The sequence below is a fragment of the Papaver somniferum genome, chromosome 1 (genome assembly GCF_003573695.1).
Source record: "Papaver somniferum cultivar HN1 chromosome 1, ASM357369v1, whole genome shotgun sequence".
In the NCBI taxonomy this organism is placed as follows: Eukaryota; Viridiplantae; Streptophyta; class Magnoliopsida; order Ranunculales; family Papaveraceae; genus Papaver; species Papaver somniferum.
The window spans coordinates 170748878-170772998 of record NC_039358.1 but is presented as its reverse complement, the minus strand read 5'-3'; positions in this window follow the sequence as shown (position 1 = coordinate 170772998).

Here is a 24121-nt window from a genome sequence, read left to right as displayed (position 1 = left end):
GAGTTAGATCCTGAACTAAAGTGCTAATCATATTCACTTCCTCTAAATCGTCAGAAGGTTGTCTATTAACATTAAAGACATTTAGTTCAGTGGTCATATTACCAAAGGAGATGTTCATAAGTCCGGTCCTACAGTTGATGACAGCGTTAGCTGTGGCTAAAAATGGGCGACCTAAAATCACCGGTATTTGAGCACTAGGATCCTGAACAGGCTGAGTATCTAGAACAACGAAATCCACTGGATAAATAAATTTATCAACCTCAATCAGAACATCCTCTATGACACCACGAGGTAGTTTGACAGACCTATTAGCTAATTGCAATGTTATTTAGTCGGTTTCAACTTACTAAGACCTAGCTGGTTGTATACATGATAAGGGAGTAAGTTCACACTAGCTCCGAAGTCAAGTAATGCCTTATCTACTGAATAATTACCGATCACACAAGATATGGTGGGTGATAGACGCATTTATGTGTCTAATTTGTCCCAATTGTTTATATTGTTAGTGCTCTATTTTGTACTTATTTGGTTATTTTATGTCTTTGTAGGTGTTTTTGAAGAAATAAGCTTTTGCGGCGAAATTGGCTAAAAAGTGGTTTTTGCGCTCGTGGGAGAAAATTACTATACGGACTCTCACTTTGGATAAGGGGTAACCTAATTACTAAAGGGCAGCCCATTTCAGGGCATGTACTAAAGGGACACCGGAACTGGATAGGGGGAGGTCATCTTCAAAGTTTCAAAACTGGATTTTGGCGGAAAAAAAGGCAGCAACGTCAACAGTTTTGGATCAAGGATTTGAGCGACCTAGGAGGCGATTCAATGAGAAAATTTGGTACCCACGGACTCTAAAAGACATAAGGGACCTGTTAGAAGCAATTAGACCCATCTAATTGGGCTGGGTAAGTCAGAAAATCCACACAAAGTCAAGACATTGCACACGGTTTCTGTTTAGGGTTTGAGATTAGTTTGAGAGATTTATGGGATATCTTGCGTGGGATATACATCAAAACAGTTGGGTAAAAGTCCTAGAAGATATTTGAGACGATAGAATAGCTAGAAACAGCCTGTAACGCAACAAGAAGAAGATTATTCTTCAAACAACCCGTAAAGAATAATGGAGATATCCAAGGGGTTTGATCGAGTTTCAAGGGGATTTAAAGCCTATAAATAGTTGGTTTTATGTCAGAGAAGGGGGATGAAGAGTTAGGGGTCAATTGGGAGGCCAGCAGAGAGGCGCAGGAGGAGTTGCAGGAATTGTACCTGCTGCTGCTGCTGCCATTAACAAAGCTCGAAGAACACGAAGAACAGACTCTCCAGGGCAGACTTATTTTCAGCAGCATCAACAGCAGCAGCGGAGTGTCGTTCTTTTACTGCAGTTCTTGGTGTCTTTCTTCTCTGGACGCTTATAGAGGGTCGTAGTTTCACTGTTTTATATTTTTCACTCTTTTAATCATATTTTGAGCATCAAGTATGTATTTTGAGAACATGATTATTATGAGTAGCTAAACCCCAATACTGGGATGATGGAGGAAGCTGTTTTTCAGCCATGTGGTTATTTAAATAATTCTTAATTCACTTTTTGCACCGATTTTAATTGATTTATGATTTCAATTAATTACTTGTGATTTTGTTTGATGGAACATGCTTAGTCCTAGGGATTCTTGATGTGCCATGCTTATAATATACAAGTAATATTTTATGGAATCTAATTTGGCAAAGATAGAGTTAATACTTGTTTTATTTTGAGCTATAATCGCCTAGGATTATTTTCTGAGCCACTTGAATATGAAACACATTGGAATCCTGAGTCCTGGTTCCTCTTGATCTTGTGACATATATTCTGTATATATCTTAATTTTTAAATCTTTACAAGTCCGAGCAACGAATCCTTATTTACCGCAATCGAATTCCTACAACAGTGGGGCATCCAGGATCTTTATACTTAGGGGCTGTTTGGTTCAGAAGGATTGAACTTACCTGGCCAGCTAAAAAGGCTTTCTTATGGACATTAAGCTTATGCTTTCGTGTACAAAGGTCCTTAAGGAACTTGGCATAAGCAGGCATTTGCCTAATTGCTCTAATAAAGGGATATTAATGTTTACCTGCTTAAATATCTCTAGTATTTCGTTGAAAGTCGACTCTCTCTTTGTTGGAGCTAACAACTGTGGATATGGGGCTTTGGGTACAAAATGAGACCTGTCGGGAACCACATTGGCATCACTAGAAATTTTATCGGTTTCTTCAGTTAGTGGCACCTTCTGGGGCTCATCTTGGGAACTAGAAGGTGGATCTACAGTATGTCCACTATTAGGCTTGGCTACCTTATTGTCTACCGTTTTACCACTCCTAAGGGTTGTGACAGAATTCACTTGATTAAATGTTTTATCTCCTCTAGGATTGGGTATCGGTTGACTAGGGAAGTTACCTTTTTTTATTAGAGACTCATTGATCAGACTAACCTGGTCTTTCAATTCAGAAATGGCCTGACTATGTTCTTGTCCTATCCTATTACTAGCTTTTATGCTTTGTGAAAGCAATTGACGCATATTTTCAGTATTTTGAATAAACGAGGTGAGAGTTTCCTCTAGACTTAAGATTTTCTTATTAGACTGATTCTGAAACTGAGCTGATCCTGAAGTATTCTTAGTATAGCCAAAACCTGGGGGAACATTAGAATTACTAAACTGACCTTGGTCCTTAGACCATGAAAGGTTCGGATGGTTTATCCAACCAGGATTATATGGCTCTACTCTACCACTAGTGTGACCCAATTCTAAGGCTTCTAATCTTTTTGCTATAGAAACAATTTTGGCATCTGATTCATAGCCTCCTTCTACCCTATTAACGTTTCCTCTACCTAGAAGAATTGTTCTCTTGGGGTCCCTACAATATTCCCATTGCTGGGTCTTTTCGGTGATTTCATTCAAAAATTCCATTGCCGTATCAACAGTTTGGTTTTCAAAACCACCAGTGCATAGAGACTCAACCATGGTTGTTGTCGAATAATCTAAACCCTCATAAAGGATTTGAACTAGCCTAAACTTTTCTAAACCATGATGAGGACATTGGGCTAATAAGTCATTGAACCTTTCCAAATACCTATATAACGATTCTCCCTCCTGTTGAGAAAATGTGCAGATTTGCGTCCTAATAGACGATGTTTTGTGCCTAGGGAAAAACTTGTTCAAAAAGGCAGATGTAAGTTGTTCATAGGTTTCTATTGAACCGGAAGCCAAACTATATAGCCATGATTTGGATTCATCTTTCAGGGAAAAAGGAAATAACCTAAGTTTCAAAGCATCAACATCAAGGTCTCTAATCTTTAGGGTACTAAAAATTTCCTCAAAGTCCCTAACATGGAAGTATGGGTTTTCATTTTCTTTCCCTAAAAAGATTGGGAGCATCTGTAGGGTTCGAGGCCTAAGTTCATAATTTGCTTCAGTTTCAGCTAACCTGATACAAGAGGGACGAGTAGTCCTAGTAGGATTCAACAAAACTTTTAAAGTTTCCATTTTTGGCTCTATCGGGATATTTGAGATTATATGCAATCACAAAACAAGGCTGACTCAACCAAATCAAACCTAATTTTATAGCAAACAAAAAGCATGATGGTTCCACTTAGATTGTTTCTAGACCAGCTTCTATTCTTTCGAAAAGGAACTCGTTACAATCTGAGCAAACCCCTCTGGAATCAATCTGAGTCAAAGTAAGTAGAATCGAGGCGAGAGAAGCTCAATGGAGCTTTTTGATACCCAAGGCCTCACGGGTTACAAGGCGGCGCAATCACGCATTCAACTCACAGAAACCATCATGAACTTCGAAGTATGCTCAAAAGAGTAACCAATATTTTTCGAACGACTTTGTTATTAAGCTCGTTACCCTATAGGTCTCGTTCTAGTCAAAATTTTAGGCTTAGGTTCGCGTTTGGTTTTGTTTTCCTAAGGCGGGCAAGAAGAGAACGGTGATAAAATCCGAACCCTTATCTTGTATGGCCAGTCATTGCCCTTTACTAGGAAATTAAAGCAGCCGTTTTCAAGTCCTCAGCATATATACAAACGAAGGAATACAGTAAACCCGCTGACAGGGGATTCACGGGTGTTTCGAAAAACTTACCTCCCGTACCAGACGGGCGAAGAACCGCTGAAGTCGACTCGGGCCACGACTCCTATGTCATGTACGAACCCGAGGGACCGAGGCGATATCGTAATCACCGTCCTTCTCTGCACACAGTTTTTATTTAAACCAACCCTTCTGTAGGGTTTAAAAATAATAATGTCCCAGTCCAAAAATAAAGTCCAAAAAGTGTCCACAAATAAAAAGAAAAATTACAAAAAATAAAACCCTGTTTACAGTTTCTAAAAATAAAACAAAATAACTATATACAAAATCTTCTTCTTCACTCCTTTTGGATTCCTCTTTGCTTTCCTTCTTTGGCGATGCTTTCCTTTTATAACACTTTTTCTTCCCTTGTAGCTTCGCTCCAAATCTGAAAAGAATCGAAAAATACCAAAACGCGTAAAAAAGAACAAAAAATAAAAAGAAACCTAAAACAAATCTAAATACAAGTTCGCGTCGGCGGCGCCAAAAATTGATGTAGTTTTTAAGTGGTAGTAAAGTTCGTTCAACTCGGATTGTGTAGACTCGATTTTAGACTCAAATTAAAATAGAAAACTTAAAAAGAAATTGTTATCAAGATTATAAAAAGCACTGAGACTCAGGATTCCACCAATCTCCAATTTTTTGTGATTTACTCAAGACAATAATTATGTAACTTTTTACGTTTGAAGTGATTCTAATATTCGCCTAGACAAGTAGATTCTCAAAATAATAGCTGTAAATCGAAAGCATGGACCATCAAAAGACTTAACCTAAGCATGACCCATCAATTGAGAACACAACCACTTAATCGGAATCATAAATTCAATTTCAGTTCAGTGCAAATAATCATAAAAGAATTACAAAAATTAAATTAAACAGAATTTACCACATAATATTTGGGAAAATGGCTTCCTCCGTCGCCTCAGCAATGGGGTTTAGCTCCTCATATTAATCACTTGCTCAAAATATTTGTTCTTAGCCCAAAAGTTGATTAAAAGAATGAAAACTATAAAACTGATTGTTTGCAACGTTGTAATGGCGTTGCAAAACAAAGGACTGACTGTTACAAAGAAGTTACTGTAGCAGCGTTACAAATTTGAGACGATGTTCTTATTTGCAACCTTTGTTCTTCAGCAGCAGCAGCAGAAACGCGGGTTTTCCTGCAACTCGATCTCTTCAGCCCTGTGGTGTTACAAACTCCTCTGCGACTGTTCCAATCACTTCTTCCTCTTCCCTGGGACTCAAACACACCTTTTATACTGCTCAGAAACCTAAAAATAGCGATTAATTCTCTCTTTTTCTTTTCGTGCAAGCTACGGCAATAATCTTCTCTGCCGATTTCCTTAAGCGTTTCTAAGACTTCCAAATCATCCGAAACTCTTCCTTAGATAGAATATCACCTTAGGAAACAATATCACGCCTTTAGTCTCCCTGGAATTCCTAAAATAATTCCACAAAGTTTCCGTGCAAAACTCAAACTTTGTTTCCTTTTTCTGGATTATCCAGCCCAATTTGATCGATTCCAGCGCACATACCAAGCATGTTATGCTCAATCACGTCCAGCCCAAAAAATTTCAGCGATTGAATCTCTCTAAAACACCTTCGAAATCCAACCCAAAGTTTGGTTCTTTGCTGGATATTTTTCCCGCCAAAATTTCATTCGAATTTGAGAAGAAAGTGACCTCCACCTATCCTGTGTTGGTCTCCCTTTAGCAGATGCCTGGAAATGGGTCACCCCTTAGTAATTAGGTTACCCCTTATCCAAAGTGAGAGTCCGTATAGTAATTTTCTCCCACGAGCGCAAAAACCACTTTTTTAGCCAATTTCGTCGCAAAAGTTTATTTCTCCAAAAATACCTACAGGGACATAAAAAGGCATAATAAATATAAAATCGAGCACTAATAATATATACAATTGAGATTATATAAGATACAAAAATGTGCCTATCATTTTCCCAGCTGTAGAGTTGATTTACGGTTTGGAAAACATGAATACTATGAGTTTTCCTACGGTTGGATTTCCCCACCGCAGATTTCTTTTTACGGTTGGGAAAACATCAACTCATGTTGAGAAGATCAAATGTCGCTAGACAATCTTCTTTTTGTTTGATTTCATTTCACAGTAATTTGAATTTTCAATTACAGACACATGACATACTGACAGGGATATTTAACACACAGAAACTATGACAGGTTTAGCCGGTAGATAACGTACACTATAACTGGCACCTGACAATTACCACACACTACACGTGTATCCACATATACATTCCACACAAGTATATCATGGTTTCATAATACACACACACACACACACACACCACACCACACCAGCAAGTTCAGGGTCTAGACAAACCAGTGACACTGAGCTTGATCCTGAGAATGGAGAAGCGAGTTGTGGACAATGCTTTGGTAAATATGTCAGCTATTTGATCCCGTGTAGATAGAAAGCGGACATCCAAAGCCTTGGCAGCAACCAATTCACACACATAGTGATAGAAAATTTCAATATGTTTCATTTTGTTATGAAAAACAAGATTTGCTGTCAGGTAAGTAGCTCCCATGTTGTCACACCACACAAATGGTACTCTTAGAATGGAGAAATGTAATTTAGCAAGAAGAGACCGAACCTAGACAATTTCAGAAGTGGCATCATCTAAAGCACAAAATTCTGCCTCTGTGCTAGACATGGAGACAGTTTTCTGCTTCCTAGAGCACCAAGAAATTAAGTTGGGACCAAGAAAAATAGACATACCACCTGTGGATCTCCTATCAGACATGTCACATGCCCAGTCAACATCTGAATAAGCTTGCAATTGCAGAACTGAAGCCCTCTTAAACTGTAAACCAAATGACAATATACCATGCAAATATCCTAAAATTCTCTTGACAGCTGACCAATGTGCATTAGATGGATGTTGCATGTGTTGACAAGCTTTGTTAACTGCAAATTCAATGTCAGGTCTAGTGACTATAGCATATTGAAGGGCACCAACTGTACTTCTATATAAAACTGGATCTCAAAAGGTGTAGAATCAACATCAGAAGTAGATGATAAGATTGGAGTGGATGTTGGTTTAGTAGCATTCATCTTTGTCTTGAGAAGCAAATTAGTAATGTACTGCTCTTGAGATAAAAAAATACTTGCAGAGCTTCTGGTGGCCTGAATACCCAGGAAAAAAAATGAAGAGAACCCAAGTCTCTAATAGAAAATTCTTTGCTCAGAGCAGCAATGAATGCATCAATGTCCTTAGAAGAACTTCCAGTGACCAAAATATCATCTACATAAATGAGAATATAGAGAGCAGAATGATTGGTTACCCTGTAAAATAGAGAGGTATCAGTTTTGGATGGCAGAAAGCCATGTGAACATAAGAATTTACTCAATCTCTCAAACCAAGCCCTGGGTGATGTTTTAAACCATATGAAGATCTCCGAAGCTTACACACATGATTAGGAAGAAGTTTATCTGCATATCCAGGTGGTTGAACCATATATACTTCCCCAGATAAATGGCCGTACAAAAAGGCATTTTTCACATCTAATTGTCTTATCTGTCAGTCCTTGTAAAGAGAAATATAAAGAATTATCCTTACAGTTGTAGGCTTGACCACAAGACTGAAAGTGTCTTGATATTCTACCCCCTCTACCTGATTGTATCCTTTAGCCACCAACCTTGCTTTATATATCTCTATAGAACCATCAACTCTTCTTTTTATCCTAAATATACATATACAACCAATAACATTTTGACTATCAGTAGTAAGGACCAACCTCCATGTGCCATTTTGGAGTAGAGCAGTAATTTATTCATCCATTGAAGCTCTCCATCTTGGATCCATACAAGCCTCAGTATAGTAAGTAAGTACTGTAATGTCATCACATACAAATTGAGCTTCAGAAGAAAATATTCTAGGTTTGGGTTTAGAAATTCCCATTTTACCTCTGGTGTTCATTAGATGAGCATTAGTAACAGGTGGACAGACAATAAAAGATGGTGTAGAAGAAACTAGTAGTGGATGAGAATCACTTGAAGTAGGTGCAGTTGTGGAGGATGATACACCAACATCATTAGAAATAAATGTGGGTTCAGATGAAGAAGTACTGACAGGTAATATGGAGGGTGTGAGAGATAGGGTTGGTGAAGTGCCAGAAGAATTAAACAGTGTGGCATATGGGAAGGTGTTGTCATCAAATTAACATCTCTGGAAATGATTATTTTATTGGTACTTAGATTAAGACACCTATATCCTTTGTGCATAAGGCTGTAACCAAGAAAGATGCACTGAACAGTGAAAAGGCGGGGATCTAACAACACCACCCAATATTTCGCTTAGCAATCTGTATGGACAAACTCGAATATACTTTTAAGAGAATCAACAAGACTCAATCAATTAAAAGTATATCAACGAGTTTGTATCTCTCTCTAGATTTGATTTCCTCAAACATAAACTGCGAGTACTAATCAAATACAAGGAACAACTTGGATGGTACCAAAGACCAATATCCAAGTGTCAATCAATATCAATCAACAACCGTTAGGTCGGATTCTCCAATTGATTGATCTAACGCACAACCTGTATTATTTCAATTATAAAGATAAAACAATATAATGAGGAAATTGAAATAACACAGACACCAGAAATTTTGTTAACGAGGAAACCGCAAATGCAGAAAAACCCCGGGGCCTAGTCCAGATTGAACACACACGGTATTAAGCCGCTACATACACTAGCCTACTCCAAGCTAACCTCGGACTGGACTGTAGTTGAACCCAAATCAGTCTCCCACTGATCCAAGGTACAGTTGTACTCCCTACGCCTCTGATCCCAGCAGGATACTGCGCACTTGATTCCCTTAGATGATCTCACCCACAACTAAGAGTTGCTACGACCCAAAATCGCATGCTTTGACAATAAACAAATCTGTCTCACACAGACAAGTCTATCAAAGGATCAATCTGTCTCCCACAGAAAACCCTAAAGAATTTGTTCCGTCTTTTGATAATAATCAAGGTGAACAGGAACCAATTGATAATCTGGTCTTATATTCCCGAAGAACAGCCTAGATTAATCAATCACCTCACAACAATCTTAATCGTATGGTAGCGAAACAAGATGTTGTGGAATCACAAACAATGAGACGAAGATGTTTGTGATTACTTTTTATATCTTGCCTATCGGAGATATCAAATCTCAAGCCAATCAATCTGATTGTACTCGTACGATAGAAGATGCAAGATCAGATCACACAACTACGATAAAAGTAGTATCGGTATGGCCTCACAATCCCAATGAAGTCTTTAAGTCGTTAACCCGGTTTTAGAAGAAGAAAACCAAAGGTTAAAGGAGAACCGACTCTAGTACGCAAACTAGTATCACACGTAAGGTGTGAGGATTAGTTTTGCACAATACTAGATGTCTCCTTTATATAGTCTTTCAAATAAGGGTTTTTCCTTGGTAACAAAGCAATCAATATTCACCGTTAGATGAAAACCTGATTTAGATTCAAGCTAATATTTCTCAACCATTAGATCGAAAACTTAGCTTGTTATACACAAATGAACTGCACGCTTCTAGGTTTGTTAACCTACCCAAACGTGTACATTGTTGGTTCAACAATAGTTAACCAAAAGGTTAGCCATATGAGAATTTCATATCAACCATGTTCTTCTTCACCATAACTAGTTCAAATGACTCAAATGAACTAGTTAGAGAGTTGTTCAATTGTAAGGAAATCTTATGTAACTGCACAAGACACAATTGAAGCAAAGATGATTTGATTCACTTGCATGAACTTTTATAGCCACGTTTTGCAAATTGCATTCCTTAGTCTTTTTGAAGTTTAAGTTCAGAAAACATCTTCAGATATATAACCTTCTTAAGTTCGCACACTAGGTTCGCGGACTTAAGCAACCGGACAGAGTTTACAAACTCCAGCAGAAAATCTCGGCAAGAGACCTTCCGCCGGTTCGCGGACTGGTACTCACGTAACTAGTTTGTCAACTCCAGTAGAATTTCTCGGGATGAGAAGTTCGGCAGTTCGCGGACTTGGCAACAAGCCATTCTTCCGGTTTCTCTTGATCAACAAAGTTCGCAAACTTTGGTTCAAGGTATAGGACTTATACATAAATGTGTTTCCACAACAATGCTTATGTCCATCATTGGTTATGTAATCTAAACTCTCATTTCAATCATTGAAACATTCTTAGAGGACGTTATATAGTTGTTACACCATTTCTCGTCAAAGCAATTTTCAAGATGATTGAAACATATCATGACTTTCGTCACTAGGTAAAGATAAACTTGGTCGAAGTGAAAAGCTTACCAACACATATTTCGAGATATAGATAGGCGAGGTATACTCCGCTCAAAATACCAAATGTGTATAATCTAAGTATATATGTATAGCATACGACTTTTTGTCTCAAGAAGTAGGAGATAGAGTAGATAGACTTTTGAGTGACAAATAAGTTCAAGTCTTCACATACCTTTTTGTCGAGAAGTTCCACCGGTTGCTTGAGTAGTTCTTCTACTTGTATGATGAATCGCCATGAAGTCCTTGAGCTCAACTACACTTTCTATCCTAGTCCAAGACTTAGCTATAATAGACTAGAAATCAAGACTTATAGTTTTGATCAGTAACATTGACAAACATGCTTGAGATAGCAACACATGCGAGCTCGACCGAACAATGCTCTAACAATCTCCCCCTTTGTCAATTTTAGTGAGAAAACTATCAATACATATGGATTACAAAAAAAGATAAAGAAACTTAAGTAGATCCTATTCCACATGTCTAATCTTCAACATTCCTCGAAATCTTCGTCACTTCCAAGTACTTCAATGATCCCAAAGGTTGTAAGTTTAGCATCACCACTGTTGAAGATCCGTAGCTATAACAATGAGAAATCATCGGTCTCGATCATTGCTATACAGTGTCATAGTATTATTACACAGCGTCAAAGTTCAATTGTATCACAACTTCAACAATAATACTATGGTGATATGTATTACTCCCCCTTAGTCAATACTCCATCTCACATGGAAACCACTCCCCCTTACATAATGACCTGAAGACCATATGTATTTGTAGTGTGAACTACATATTAATTCTCCCCCTTTTTGTCAATAAAATTGGCAAAGGTACAAGAACGGGATCATAATGAAATTTCCATAAGAGACATTTCATGACTAAAAAGAAAGAACACACATCATCTTATTTAGATGCAATCATATAGCCGAAGCTAATAACATTAATCAAGGAGTTTAAAGATACAAGATAACCCCTCTAAAATTCCACAGCCGCACACCCCTCAAGATATGACCATTAAGCACAAGTTCAAAAGAACTTTCCCCCATTTGATGTCATTCCCGAAAGAACAACAAGAGCGACCTTAATTTCAAAAGAAAAGAAGGATTTTATTGGACACCAAAAACCATAAGAATGATTTTTTATATCCAAAAACTCAATCAAATTAATCACAAGTAAAACCCGTGACTAATTTAATCGGTATACGCAATCAAATCAAACACAAAAAGTGATCAATTCAATTGTTTGTGCTCAACATAAGAAAACTCATGGAGACACAAAAATACTCAACTAGATTAATTACAAGAGAACCCATAATTAGTCTAATTGGAATACACAACCACACTAATTATCAAAGTAATCAATTTAATTGTCAATTGTTTTGCTCGACATAAGAAAACTTACAGAGCAATAACTAAATAACCAAAAAAGATGATTAATTTAGTTCAAAATGATCAACATAAAGTACCTTATGGAACAACCAACAAAGCTAATAAAAAATAATCAACTTGGTTGTATCGTGCTCAACATAAGACACATTACGGAGCCTCAGAGTAATACATGCGAATATGGATCAGGGATGATCAATACTGCGGAATACACAAGGATTCATTCTATCTTCAATCATTATTTACATAAAAACAATAATAAACATAATCCTTGAAAACAAAAGATTTTAACCTATCTTCCATCAACATAATTGACAATATAGGCTTAAATTTTGTATTTGTCAAAAGTCCATTCATCCTTTTACCAGTACGTGAATACCGAACACGAACGACTTTACTTTTGACAAAGTATAGGACCTTCATGTTCACGGACGCAAGCATACATATTCCATAACAAGTTGCAATATCACAAATCATAAAGATTAATACTGCAAAAACATCATCCTCCAAATATTATTTGAATTTTATACCAATAAACCTAAAAAAAATAACACAAGAAGATGAAAAATAATAGCTATGTGTAGTCACAATCATTGATATTCAAAGCACTAGTTATTCTTCCAACTAAACCAAAAAGAAGACATACTAGGCAACAATGTCTTTGAGAAATTTTTTATCATTCTCGAACTTCTTGTCGTCAACAACCATTGGAATATAAGGTTCATGGAGGAAGGAGTCAATACCAACAAACCGTCTTGGCTGATGAAGTCGAACCAGGGCTTTCTGAATTTCCAAAGATCTTAAAACACAAGCCTTTATTTCACTAATCTCCTTTATTACTTCCTTCAACTCACCAAGAACATCAGAAAACTTCTGAAAGTTAGAAGGGACAACCCTTGGCTTTCTTGTATTTCTCCTTTTTCTTTTCAGGGAAGGAGTTACTTGAGATTTCTCTTTTTCCTTGATTGATGGCTTAAGAATCATGTTGACATCTTTTCCATCCAAAGACATGATGCTTGGAGAACAGTTATAAACAACTGGTTTTTGTGAGTGGAATTCACAATCTCAACAAGTAGTCTTAAGATATAAAGGATATCAGAGAGGAAAAAGGAATGTAGAGTTCGCAACCTTTTACACAGGTTCGTGGACGCCCAATTCTAAACCCTATAAAGAGTAGAATTGTCGATAATAACCCTTTACTTTATTAGATAGACAAGAAACACAAACCTAAGAAAAAACCTTTTTCTGAAGCCTGAGCAGTACACAATCTCATCTCTTTTGAACAGGCACATGAGACAAGATTTACCAAACAACACAATTAATTTGTGCTGTGGTGAACAACAATTTGTCCACCATTTTCCTCTTGAGAGGAATCCTCTGACTTCTGTCTATCAAAACGATTTGACTATACCTTCTTCTCTAATGGTCTAATTTTATCTTTGGAAACCAACTTCTTAGTCGAAGATAAAATCCTACATATCTCAGCAGTCTTCTGGGCAAGTTTAAGCTTCCTTGCCAATCGATTTGCTCTTCGTTGAAGTTTGTTGGCATGCCTCACTTGATGCTTGTACTTGTGACATCTTGATAGTTCATGACCCTTCTGAGAACAAAATGAGCACGTCAAACTTGGATAGTATTCAGGCATCTGTGGTGTGAACGCAGCTAGACACATAGTGGATCCTGAAACATTAAAACCAGCGTTTCCAAAGGATGGGTCAATTGATTCTTACAGCTTGATTAGATTCTCCTCTTCACCGAAACTATCAAGGTTGATATATGTATTGCTACAATTATCGAAATGAATGTTTTCACATAGAAGACTGACACTCGATTTCCTGTCTTCATCAAAATCATAGATCTCATACATCTCATCAAGTGTTACAACAAGACCTTTGTTCCCAGTGTATTTTCTACGATTTGGGCACTCGTTTGCAAAATGACCAAAACCTTTACACTTAAATCACTGTGGCATATCCTCGTCAGCATCCTTGTTTTTAGGAGGGATGCGATTGTGAGGTTTATCTGACGACCTAGGTTTGTCTCTTGAAAACCGTTTACTTCTCTTCAATAGAAGATCCATAAACTGTCTTGCGATCAAGGAGACTGATTTGTCAAGATATTCATCCGAAAAATCATCCTCAGACTGATCATCCTCAGAGACATAAACACTTTTACTTTTATCAACTAACTTAGTGTTCCTCTGTGCTTTAAAGGCAACATCCTTTTCGATTTTGGATGTATGCTTATGATCAAAGATCTTTAGATTTCCAACCAATGTATTTCTGGAAAGATTATCAAGGTTATTTCCCTCAACGATGGCATGCTTCTTAGACTCGTATCTAGATGGCAGCGATTTGAGAATATTCATCACAATGTCCTTTTCAAGAATAGTCTTACCCAATGCAAACGATGCATTAACAATCTCAGACACTTTGTGATTAAACTCATCAAACGTACCTTCATCTTCCATACGAAGGTCCTCCCAATCAGAATTAAGGTTTTGAAGCCTAGCTTCATTTTCACTGGAGTTACCTTCGAATACGGTTTCTAAGATATCCCAAGCATCTTTAGACGGAGTGCAATTAGACACATGGTGTTGAGGGTAACGGCATGTATGATAGTATTCAAACCGTCGGAATATTGCTTTTCAACATTTATCTCAGCAGGGGTGTATTCACCAATAGGTTTGGGAACGTTTACGTCTCCAACTGCCACAACGGGAGCATCATAGACATTAACAACATATACCCATGATTCAAAATCACGTGCTTGAATAAAAGCTCGCATAGCAATTTTCCACCATAAGTAATTAGAGCCATCGAAGGCTGGTGGTACGTTAATAGAGATAACACCTCTGTCCATAGAGTCAGATCGCTACAAGCACAGACTTGTAAGGTCTTAAACGTGTTTGCCCGCTCTGATGCCAATTGAAAAAACGGGGGTCTAACAACACCACCCAATATTTCGCTTAGCAATCTGTATGGACAAACTCGAATATACTTTTAAGAGAATCAACAAGACTCAATCAATTAAAAGTATATCAACGAGTTTGTATCTCTATCTTGATTTGATTTCCTCAAACAGAAACTGCGAGTACTAATCAAATACAAGGAACAACTTGGATGGTACCAAAGACCAATATCCAAGTGTCAATCAATATCAATCAACAACCGTTAGGTCGGATTCTCCAATTGATTGATCTAACGCACAACCTGTATTATTTCAATTATAAAGATAAAACAATATAATGCGGAAATTGAAATAACACAGACACCAGAAATTTTGTTAACAAGGAAACTACAAATGCAGAAAAACCCCGGGACCTAGTCCAGATTGAACACACACTGTATTAAGCCGCTACAGACATTAGATTACTCCAAGCTAACTTTGGAATGGACTGTAGTTGAACCCCAATCAGTCTCCCACTGATCCAAGGTACAGTTGTACTCCATACGCCTCTGATCCCAACAGGATACTGCGCACTTGATTCCCTTAGATGATCTCACAGACAACTAAGAGTTGCTACGACCTAAAATCGCAGGCTTTGATAATAAACAAATCTGTCTCACACAGACAAGTCTATCAAAGGATCAATCTGTCTCCCACAGAAAAACCCTAAAGTTTTTGTTCCATCTTTTGATAATAATCAAGGTGAACAAGAACCAATTGATAATCCGATCTTATATTCCCGAAGAACAGCCTAGATTAATCAATAACATCACAACAATCTTAATCGTATGGTAGAGAAACAAGATGTTGTGGAATCACAAACAATGAGACGAAGATGTTTGTGAGTACTTTTTATATCTTGCCTATCGGAGATATTAAATCTCAAGCCAATCAATCTGATTGTACTCTTACTCTAGAAGATGCAAGATCAGATCACACAACTACGATAAAAGTAGTATCGGTATGGCTTCACAATCCCAATGAAGTCTTTAAGTCGTTAACCTGGTTTTAGAAGAAGAAAACCAAAGGTTAAAGGAGAACCGACTCTAGTACGCAAACTAGTATCACACGTAAGGTGTGGGGATTAGTTTTGCACAATACTAGATGTCTCCTTTATATAGTCTTTCTGTAGATGGTGGATTTTCGACAAAGGGTAGAATTATAAAAACTATACTCCAGATTCGGCCACCGGATGAGTATTGAGGCTCATGTCTCTCATCAAAGCATGAAATCTCATGCCATAAAATCTCTGACTGAGAAGGTCGTCTCTCAGAGTACATGTAGATGTGTAGTCTCTCAGCTGAGGCCACGACACATCTCATGAATACTGAGCAATTTCAGTAATTACTCCGGATTCGGCAATCGGATGAGTATCGAGACTCATGTCTCTATGCATGAAAGCTCATGCCACCTCTGATGGATAAAGTCTCTCAGGGAAAATGAAGATGTGTAGTCTCTCAGCTGAGGCCATGGCACATCTCATACTGTATAGAATCGAAAGATTGGGCGGCTCCTAGACAGGATGTCTGCTAGTATAGAGCGACAACGTCTTCGGGATGTAACCAGGTTTTCCCCGACTATGCAAGAGGAATATGACACTCCATCAAGTTCATATTGCTCAACCCTCAGATAATTAATGCTCCTAGACAGGAAGCCCTTCTAGTATAGAGCCAGCAATTAATTATCTTAAATCGTCTGAATATCCAGCAATATTCTACGAGCCATCGTATGAATATCCAGCAATATGTTGCGAGTCGTCAATTAATCGCCTGAATATCCAGCAATACTCTAAGATCCCTCGTTATATTTTGTTACTTCAATCTGTGGTTCTTCCCAGCAGAATTCCACAGGTTAGTAATAAATATTCAACGAAACAGGCATCTGAGCATCGAATAAGCCCTGACAAAAATGGTGCAAGTGTAATTAGAAGATAATGCACAGACCAGCATTTTGAATGCACGAACGAGCATTTCAAAAATACGAACGAACGAGGAACCTTTGCAAAATAGGAAGGGAAAATAATAATAATAAAATATTAAGCAAAAGCGCCAGGGGACTAGGCTCACCAGCCGGCCAGTCATGCCGTGACTAGTCCCGCGCCCAATTTTATATGTTGTCATATTTTTACTATTTTCACGATCTCATGAAAATCCTCTTGTTTGAGCAAATTTCCTTTATTTCAAAGAAATTATCTAAATCACATGATTTTCAAAAATAATAAAATTTGGGACAGGTGTCGCGGGACCGAGCACCAGTCGGCCATGTCTTGACCGTGGCCGGTCCCACACCTCACGTCCCATTATTTTATTATTTCTTCTCAAATTATGAAAATTCCTTGATTTTATGAATTTTTCCTAAAATCATGAAAATTACCTAATTTCATGTATTTTTATCTAAATCACATGATTTTATCAAAAATAATAAAATTTGGGAAAGGTGTTGCGGGACCGCCGGCCGGTCATGCCTTGGCCCTGGCCGGTCCCACACCTCACGTCCCATTATTTTATTATTCCTTCTCAAATAATGAAAATTCCTTGATTTTATGAATTTTCCCTAAAATTACCTAATTTCATGTATTTTCTCTAAAATCATGGAAAATATTAAAAAATTAGGAAAACTTGTGGGACCGGGCTCTAGCCGGCTGGCCATGTCCTAGCCAGTCCCACACGCCCATTATTTTATTATTATTTGGTGTTTTGTTTCCTGATTTCATGAAAACTCCCTGATTTCAACAAAATATCTTGATTTTCAACAAATCCCTTTGATTTTATGAAAATTATCTAAAATCGTCAAAATTACATAAAATTGGGAAGAGTGACTTGGGACCCGCCCATTGGCCGGCCGGCCATGCCACGACCATTGCCGGTCCCACACTCCCATTCCCTATTTTATATTTTAATATATGTCTCTCATCTCATGGAAGTTCCCTAATTTCGCCAAACTCTCCAGTTTCATGGATTTTCCCTTAAATCAGAGAAAAATACATAAAATCACATAAAAATGGGAAAAACATGTGGGACCGCGTGTCAGCCGGCCGGCCATGCCTAGCCGTGGACGGTCCCACACCTTGTAATTCCTTGTTTTATTTATTATTTTCATCATCTCATGTATTTTTGCCGGTTTCAGCAAAACCATGAATTTTGCATATTTTCTCCAAATGTTGCTCAAACGTGCACCCGAAAATATCAAAATTCTCAGGACTGAAACGTGAACATTATGGTGACATGGGCACATCCCCTTGACCGACCAAGGGTGACCCTGAGGCTTGCAAACATCTGGTCCCGCGTGCTTTAATGATTTTAACCTAATTTGCTCAGCTGCTCATATTAGGTTCAAACTCTTTCCAAACAATTGGAAGTTTGCTCAAATGACCATCTACTGGTCCCACAGCCATCAAGAGCCGGTCCCATGACCTCTTGGTCGGTCCCTCATATTTTCCATAAAACCAGGTTTTATGATTTGTCGCTCACACGAGCATTATTTCAGTAAATGATTAAACCAACATTTAATCATTCTTTCACCAACTGGTCCTCAAGATACTTTGGTATTTTTGCTCATTCGAGCATATGGGCGTTATATGGTGAACCTGTCATCCCATGTAGCCGGTCTTATGTTATTTGCAATAAATCATTATCTTGGTAAAATTAGGGTTTTGAATCCAGAGCTCTGCAGAAACGTAATTCTGAGCAGATTCGAACACTCTGATAATTTTATGTTGATTCCATGATTAACATTCGTATTTATTTTGCTCGACCCAGCAGTCAGTAACTTAAATTAATATTTTACTTGGTCCAGCTACCAAAAATTCATTAAAAGAACGATATTTGTTCAAACTAGCAATATTTGCTCGAACTAGTAATATTCTCTCGAACCGGAAATATTTACTCAATTAGCAATATTCGCTCGGACTAGCAATATTTGCTCAAACCAGAGAATGTTGGTTCAACTATCAATATTCAACAATTTAGCAACATAGTTTTGCTCGTCTTAGGTTATGATGATACCTCGTCTCAGCAGACACGTTAAATTCATGAGTTTCGAAACATTTACTCACGCATGTTCAACTCAGCGCTACATGGACTCATCGTCCCATAAATTCAGCAACTGGCTCCAAAATCACGAGATTTCAGTCGTGTCACATGGGGGGATATTAACTAGGGTTTTGGTCTGGCGGTCTACGGCACGTGTGTTCAACCACGATGAGAATGTGAGCAAGTCGTGCAATCAGTTGGAAGAGTCAGCAAAGTAGTGGGTGGAAAGTTAATCAAGTCTCCGAACGATGAGTAATTGGTTTTAACATGATTTCCCCATTTCCCATTCTTTGATTCCAGCAGCTATCACACTTCATGGGATCATGGTGTTTTCAACTTCGGCACTATAAAATGTCCCTGAAACCTGATTGAAAAGACAAAAGTTTTCGAACACTCGAACAACATTCGCCAAGACGAGCAATTTCTCATCAAAGTTCATACAGACAATCTTTCGTCTACACGAACTCACAAAAATTACTCTCAATTGAGCAAAATTCAATCATTCAGAGCATTTTCACGCTGAATTCACAACACACCTACAATCTCAGATCACCATTGATCTCACGTATTTCTCAGCCTCCCTCCCACAGATCAACCCATCTTCTCTTGTGACTGAATTGACTATAGAACGACCATTATTCTTGGTTTAGGCCGGGATCTTACAGATTGATCTCTCGAACTTAAAGCACTCCCTTCTTGCAGTACATCTGTGTGAGGTTCAACATTTCTTTCGGTTCAAGGAGTCTCCACACGGTCGACTCTTTAATTCTGTAAAAACCAGAAAATCATTTTTCCCCACTCACAGATTAGCGACCACAGTGGGAGATTAATCTCTCGGTTGCAATCTCACGATTTCACAAGGATGGTCGGTCTTAGGAATGACTCAACAGGTCCAGATCCCAACCAGAATCTCTTGAATGGTAATGTCTCTCACACTTCTTCGAATAATTCTGGTTACAATGAATTATCATATTCTACAACTCCATTTACCTCTGTTGAACCGATGGATGGAGAAATCCCAAGCTTGGATGAATTGGAACGAAGACAAGAAGACTTGTCAAGAAACATGGACCGGCTGAAAAGCGCAATCGATAACTTGTTCACTTGCCTGGTACACGTGACGAGGATTTTAGGAGCAGAGATGGTGGAACTTCCAAATCCTTCGGCTAGTAATCCTCCTCAGACCAACAGTTTCATCACATATAAGGAACCAGTGGAACAGGAAGTTGCACATTTGATCGAAAATTTATGTGAACTCCTACACTTCTCTAAGGAGCAACGCACGGAAACACATGTTGCACTCAGCCAGATATCGTCTGATGTACAAATAACTTCACCAACCCCAGTAGTTGAAGAAGTTTCTTTGATGACTGGACATTCAATCGACAACATCACTTTTGGAGAAGAAGATCGCATGGCAGACGAAGGGCACAATCGCGCGTTGTACGTGACTGGCTTCATCAAAGGCACCGAATTTAGAAGAGCTCTCATCGACACCGGTGCTTCCAACAACATTGTCACTATGAAAACTCTTAGAATGGCCAAATTACCGCGAGGTAAAATCATTCGCCATCCCATCCTAATGACAGGGTTTGAAGGAAGCCGAAGCCGCACATATGGATACGCGTACATAGATTTGAAGGTAGGACCAATTCAATCAAAGGTGAAATTCCATGTGATCGAACAAGAACCTGACTACCACATGATACTTGGGCGACCTTGGATCCATGACAACAAGGTGGTTCCATCAACCTACCATCAATACATGAAGGCTTTACTCAATAACAAGATCGTCCGCATAGCGGCTTCATCATCTCCGTATGCTCTGTCCTACGATGCGGAATTCATCGAGTCCCAGAGAAGCTCCCCTGAACCTCCTAAGAAAATCTACACTACTCCACTTCCAAGTTGGAAGGCTATTGAGGCATCTGCGGCGTCATCACCATCTTCAGAAGCAGAAACAGTCAAGTCACCTGCTACACGGATCAAACGCCGAAAATATGAAACTACGATCCTAGGGTCCAATTTTATGACCACTCATGACGCAGAAGGAAGGGTCATTTACCGGCGACGCAAAGATTAGCAATTAATATGGGAGATTGATCAAGAGTCTCCCCGCACTGGTGAATCGTGTCAGAATGAACAACCACCTGAGGATGAAGTTCAGGAAGCTCCACAACAGTTGAAAGATGGCACGAATTCTACCACTGATGATCTTGAGACGGTTAACATCGGCACAGAGGAAGATCCAAGACCAATCTTAATCAGTTTTGCACTATCACCGGAAGAGCGTACATGCCTGGTAGAGTTACTGAAGGATATATTTGCTTGGACGTATGAAGAAATGCCTGGTCTGGATGACAAATTGGTCACTCACCGTCTACATATCATTCATGGCTCCAAGGCTGTCAAACAACCACCCTGGCAGTTCAGGCATGAATTCGAGGAACAAATCAAGGCCGAAATTCAAAAATTACTGGTAGCAGGATTTATCAAGCCTATTCAAAACCCAACATGGTTGTCTAATGTCGTCCCAGTTAAGAAGAAAAATGGTCAAATCAGATGTTGTGTAGATTTCAGAAACCTGAATAAATGCTGCCCGAAGGATGACTTTCCTTTACCCAACATTTATATGCTCGTTGATGCGACCAGCGGCCACAGTATGTTCTCGTTCATGGATGGTTACAGCGGGTACAATCAAATCAAAATGTTCGAACATGATGCTTCCAAGACCGCGTTCCGTACTCCCATTGGGAATTTTCATTACACTATGATGCCCTTTGGGTTGAAGAATGCCGGCGCCACCTACCAACGAGCCATGACAGCAATATTTCACGATATGATGCACAAGCAAGTAGAAGATTATGTTGACGATGTCGTGGTGAAATCGAAAGCTCGAACATCCCATCTAGAAGTTCTGAGACAAGTCTTCGAAAGATGCAGAGAATACAAGTTGAAGATGAATCCTCTAAAATGCGCTTTTGGAGTTTCTTCTGGAAAGTTTTTGGGATTTTTGGTCACTGCCGAAGGGATCAAAGTCGACCCAGACAAAGCAAAATCCATCTCCACCATGCCTCCTCCACGCACTATGAAGGAACTACAAAGCTTCATGGGTAAAGTGAATTACATCAGACGCTTCATACCAGGATTGGCTCAACTTATTGCTTCGTTCACTCCTCTACTGAAGAAGGGAGAGAGTTTCACATGGACGGATGTCCAACATGAAGAATTCCAGAAGATACAACAGATACTTTTATCACCCTCAGTCATGAGGTCTCCAGTGCAGGGACGACCGATGATACTATACACAACCTCCAGTGACGTTGCTATTGGATCCCTATTAGCTCAGGAAGATGAAGAAGGCGTCGAGCATCCGATATACTATTACAGCCGAACCATGAAGGATGCTCAACTCAGATACCCGAAAGCTGAAAGAGAATGCCTGGCGTTATCTCATGCAATGCAAATATTCGGGCATTATTTACTCTCCAACAGAGTCGTGCTTGTATCCAAAGCTGATCCCATAAAGTTTTTGCTATCAAAACCTGCTCTGATAGGAAGACCTGAGAAGTGGATGCTTCAGATGTCAGAATTCGACATAGTTTGTGTTTCCCCCAAAGCAATCAAAGGTCAAGAAGTATCAGATTTACTGGCGGCCTTCCAAGGAGAAGATTCCGAGACGTTACAAGATGATGTACCAGGAGAACTGCCAGGAATCTCAGTCGTTAAAGAGGAAACATGGCTGTTGTATTTTGATGGATCCGCCACTCCTAGTAATGATACCGGAGGAGCAGGCATAGTCTTGGTCTCGCCATCAGGAGAGGTATTCTCACATTCATTCAAGCTGGATTTCCACTGTACAAATAATTCAGCAGAGTATGAAGCCTTCTTGCTAGGATTATCCTTAGCTAAACAAGCAGGAGCAATGCATCTGGAGATCAGAGGAGATTCAAAGCTGCTAGTTAATCAGATGAATGGGGTGTACTCTCTCAAATAGATAACACTTGCTCCATTCAGAGCTGAAGCACAGCGACTCCTGACTCATTTCGCCGACGCGACCATCACCCATACTGGCCGGATCAACAACATGCATGCTGATTGCTTAGCAACTCTTGCCTCCAAGTTGCAATTCGAAGGTTCAGAGAAAGCTATCATAGTGCAAAGAAGAACTCTGTCATCCACGTGGCTTAATCAAACTGAAGAAGCTCAAGCAAATGACTGGAGAGTACCTATCATTCATGAACTGAGCAACTCCATTACATAAGGGACTATCATCCTTAAAGAGCTGAAGAACTTATTCTTGCTTCATGGGGCCTTATACCATCGCAACCCCGATGCCTCTCTATCACGATGCCTGGGTGATGAAGAAGCAAAAGAGAAACTCGAAAGTGTACATCAAGAAGTGTGCGGACAGACGCTGGTAATAACACTTTATAGAAGACTCCAGAGACTCGGGTACTATTGGCCTTCCATGGAAACACAATCGAGGACTTTGCAATGAGCTTGTCCTAATTCTCAGACACCTCCTCATCATTTGGAAGTGCTAACACTCCTTCACACCGGGGACTGGAGGCAGCCTTACATCGAATATCTTCGAGACAACAAATCGCCACCAGAAAATAAAGATGCAATCAAACTCATACAGAGAGCTAAGAGTTTTGTTTTTCTTGACGGAATAAGCTTTGGAGGAGACTTGTTGAGATGCCTAGCCGAAGATGAAATCCTGACAGTCTTGAAAGAAACTCATGAAGGAGAACATCAGGGGAAAAAGAAATTGTTTCTCCAAATCCACGAGAAATATTACTGGCCGACTATGGAAGATGATGCAGCCACATACTTTCAGAAGTGCCATAAATGCCATATTAACGGTAATCTCATTCATACCCCTTGTCTTCCATTATACTTTTTGAATAGTCCATGGCCTTTCTATAGCTGGGGACTTGATATCATCGGGAAGATCAACCCAGCATCCTCAAAGCAGCATGAATACATCATCACAGCTACTGAATATTTCACTAAGTGGGTCGAAGCAATCCCACTCATAGGTACCACAGGGGTAACTATTACAGCCTTCATCAAGGAGCATGTTATATGTAGATTCGGCGTCCCTAAACATATCATCACAGATAATGGGACTCCTTTAGCCAACCAAGATGTCGAGAAATTGCTCAAGGAGTACGGGATTAAACAGATCTTCTCCACACCATACTACCCCCAAGGAAACGGCCAAGCAGAGAGTACCAACAAAACTTTGATCCGGATTATCAGTCGAACAATTCATGACAATCCACGATCGTGGCATGAGCAACTTCCCATGGCTTTGTGGGCTTACAGAACTGCACCG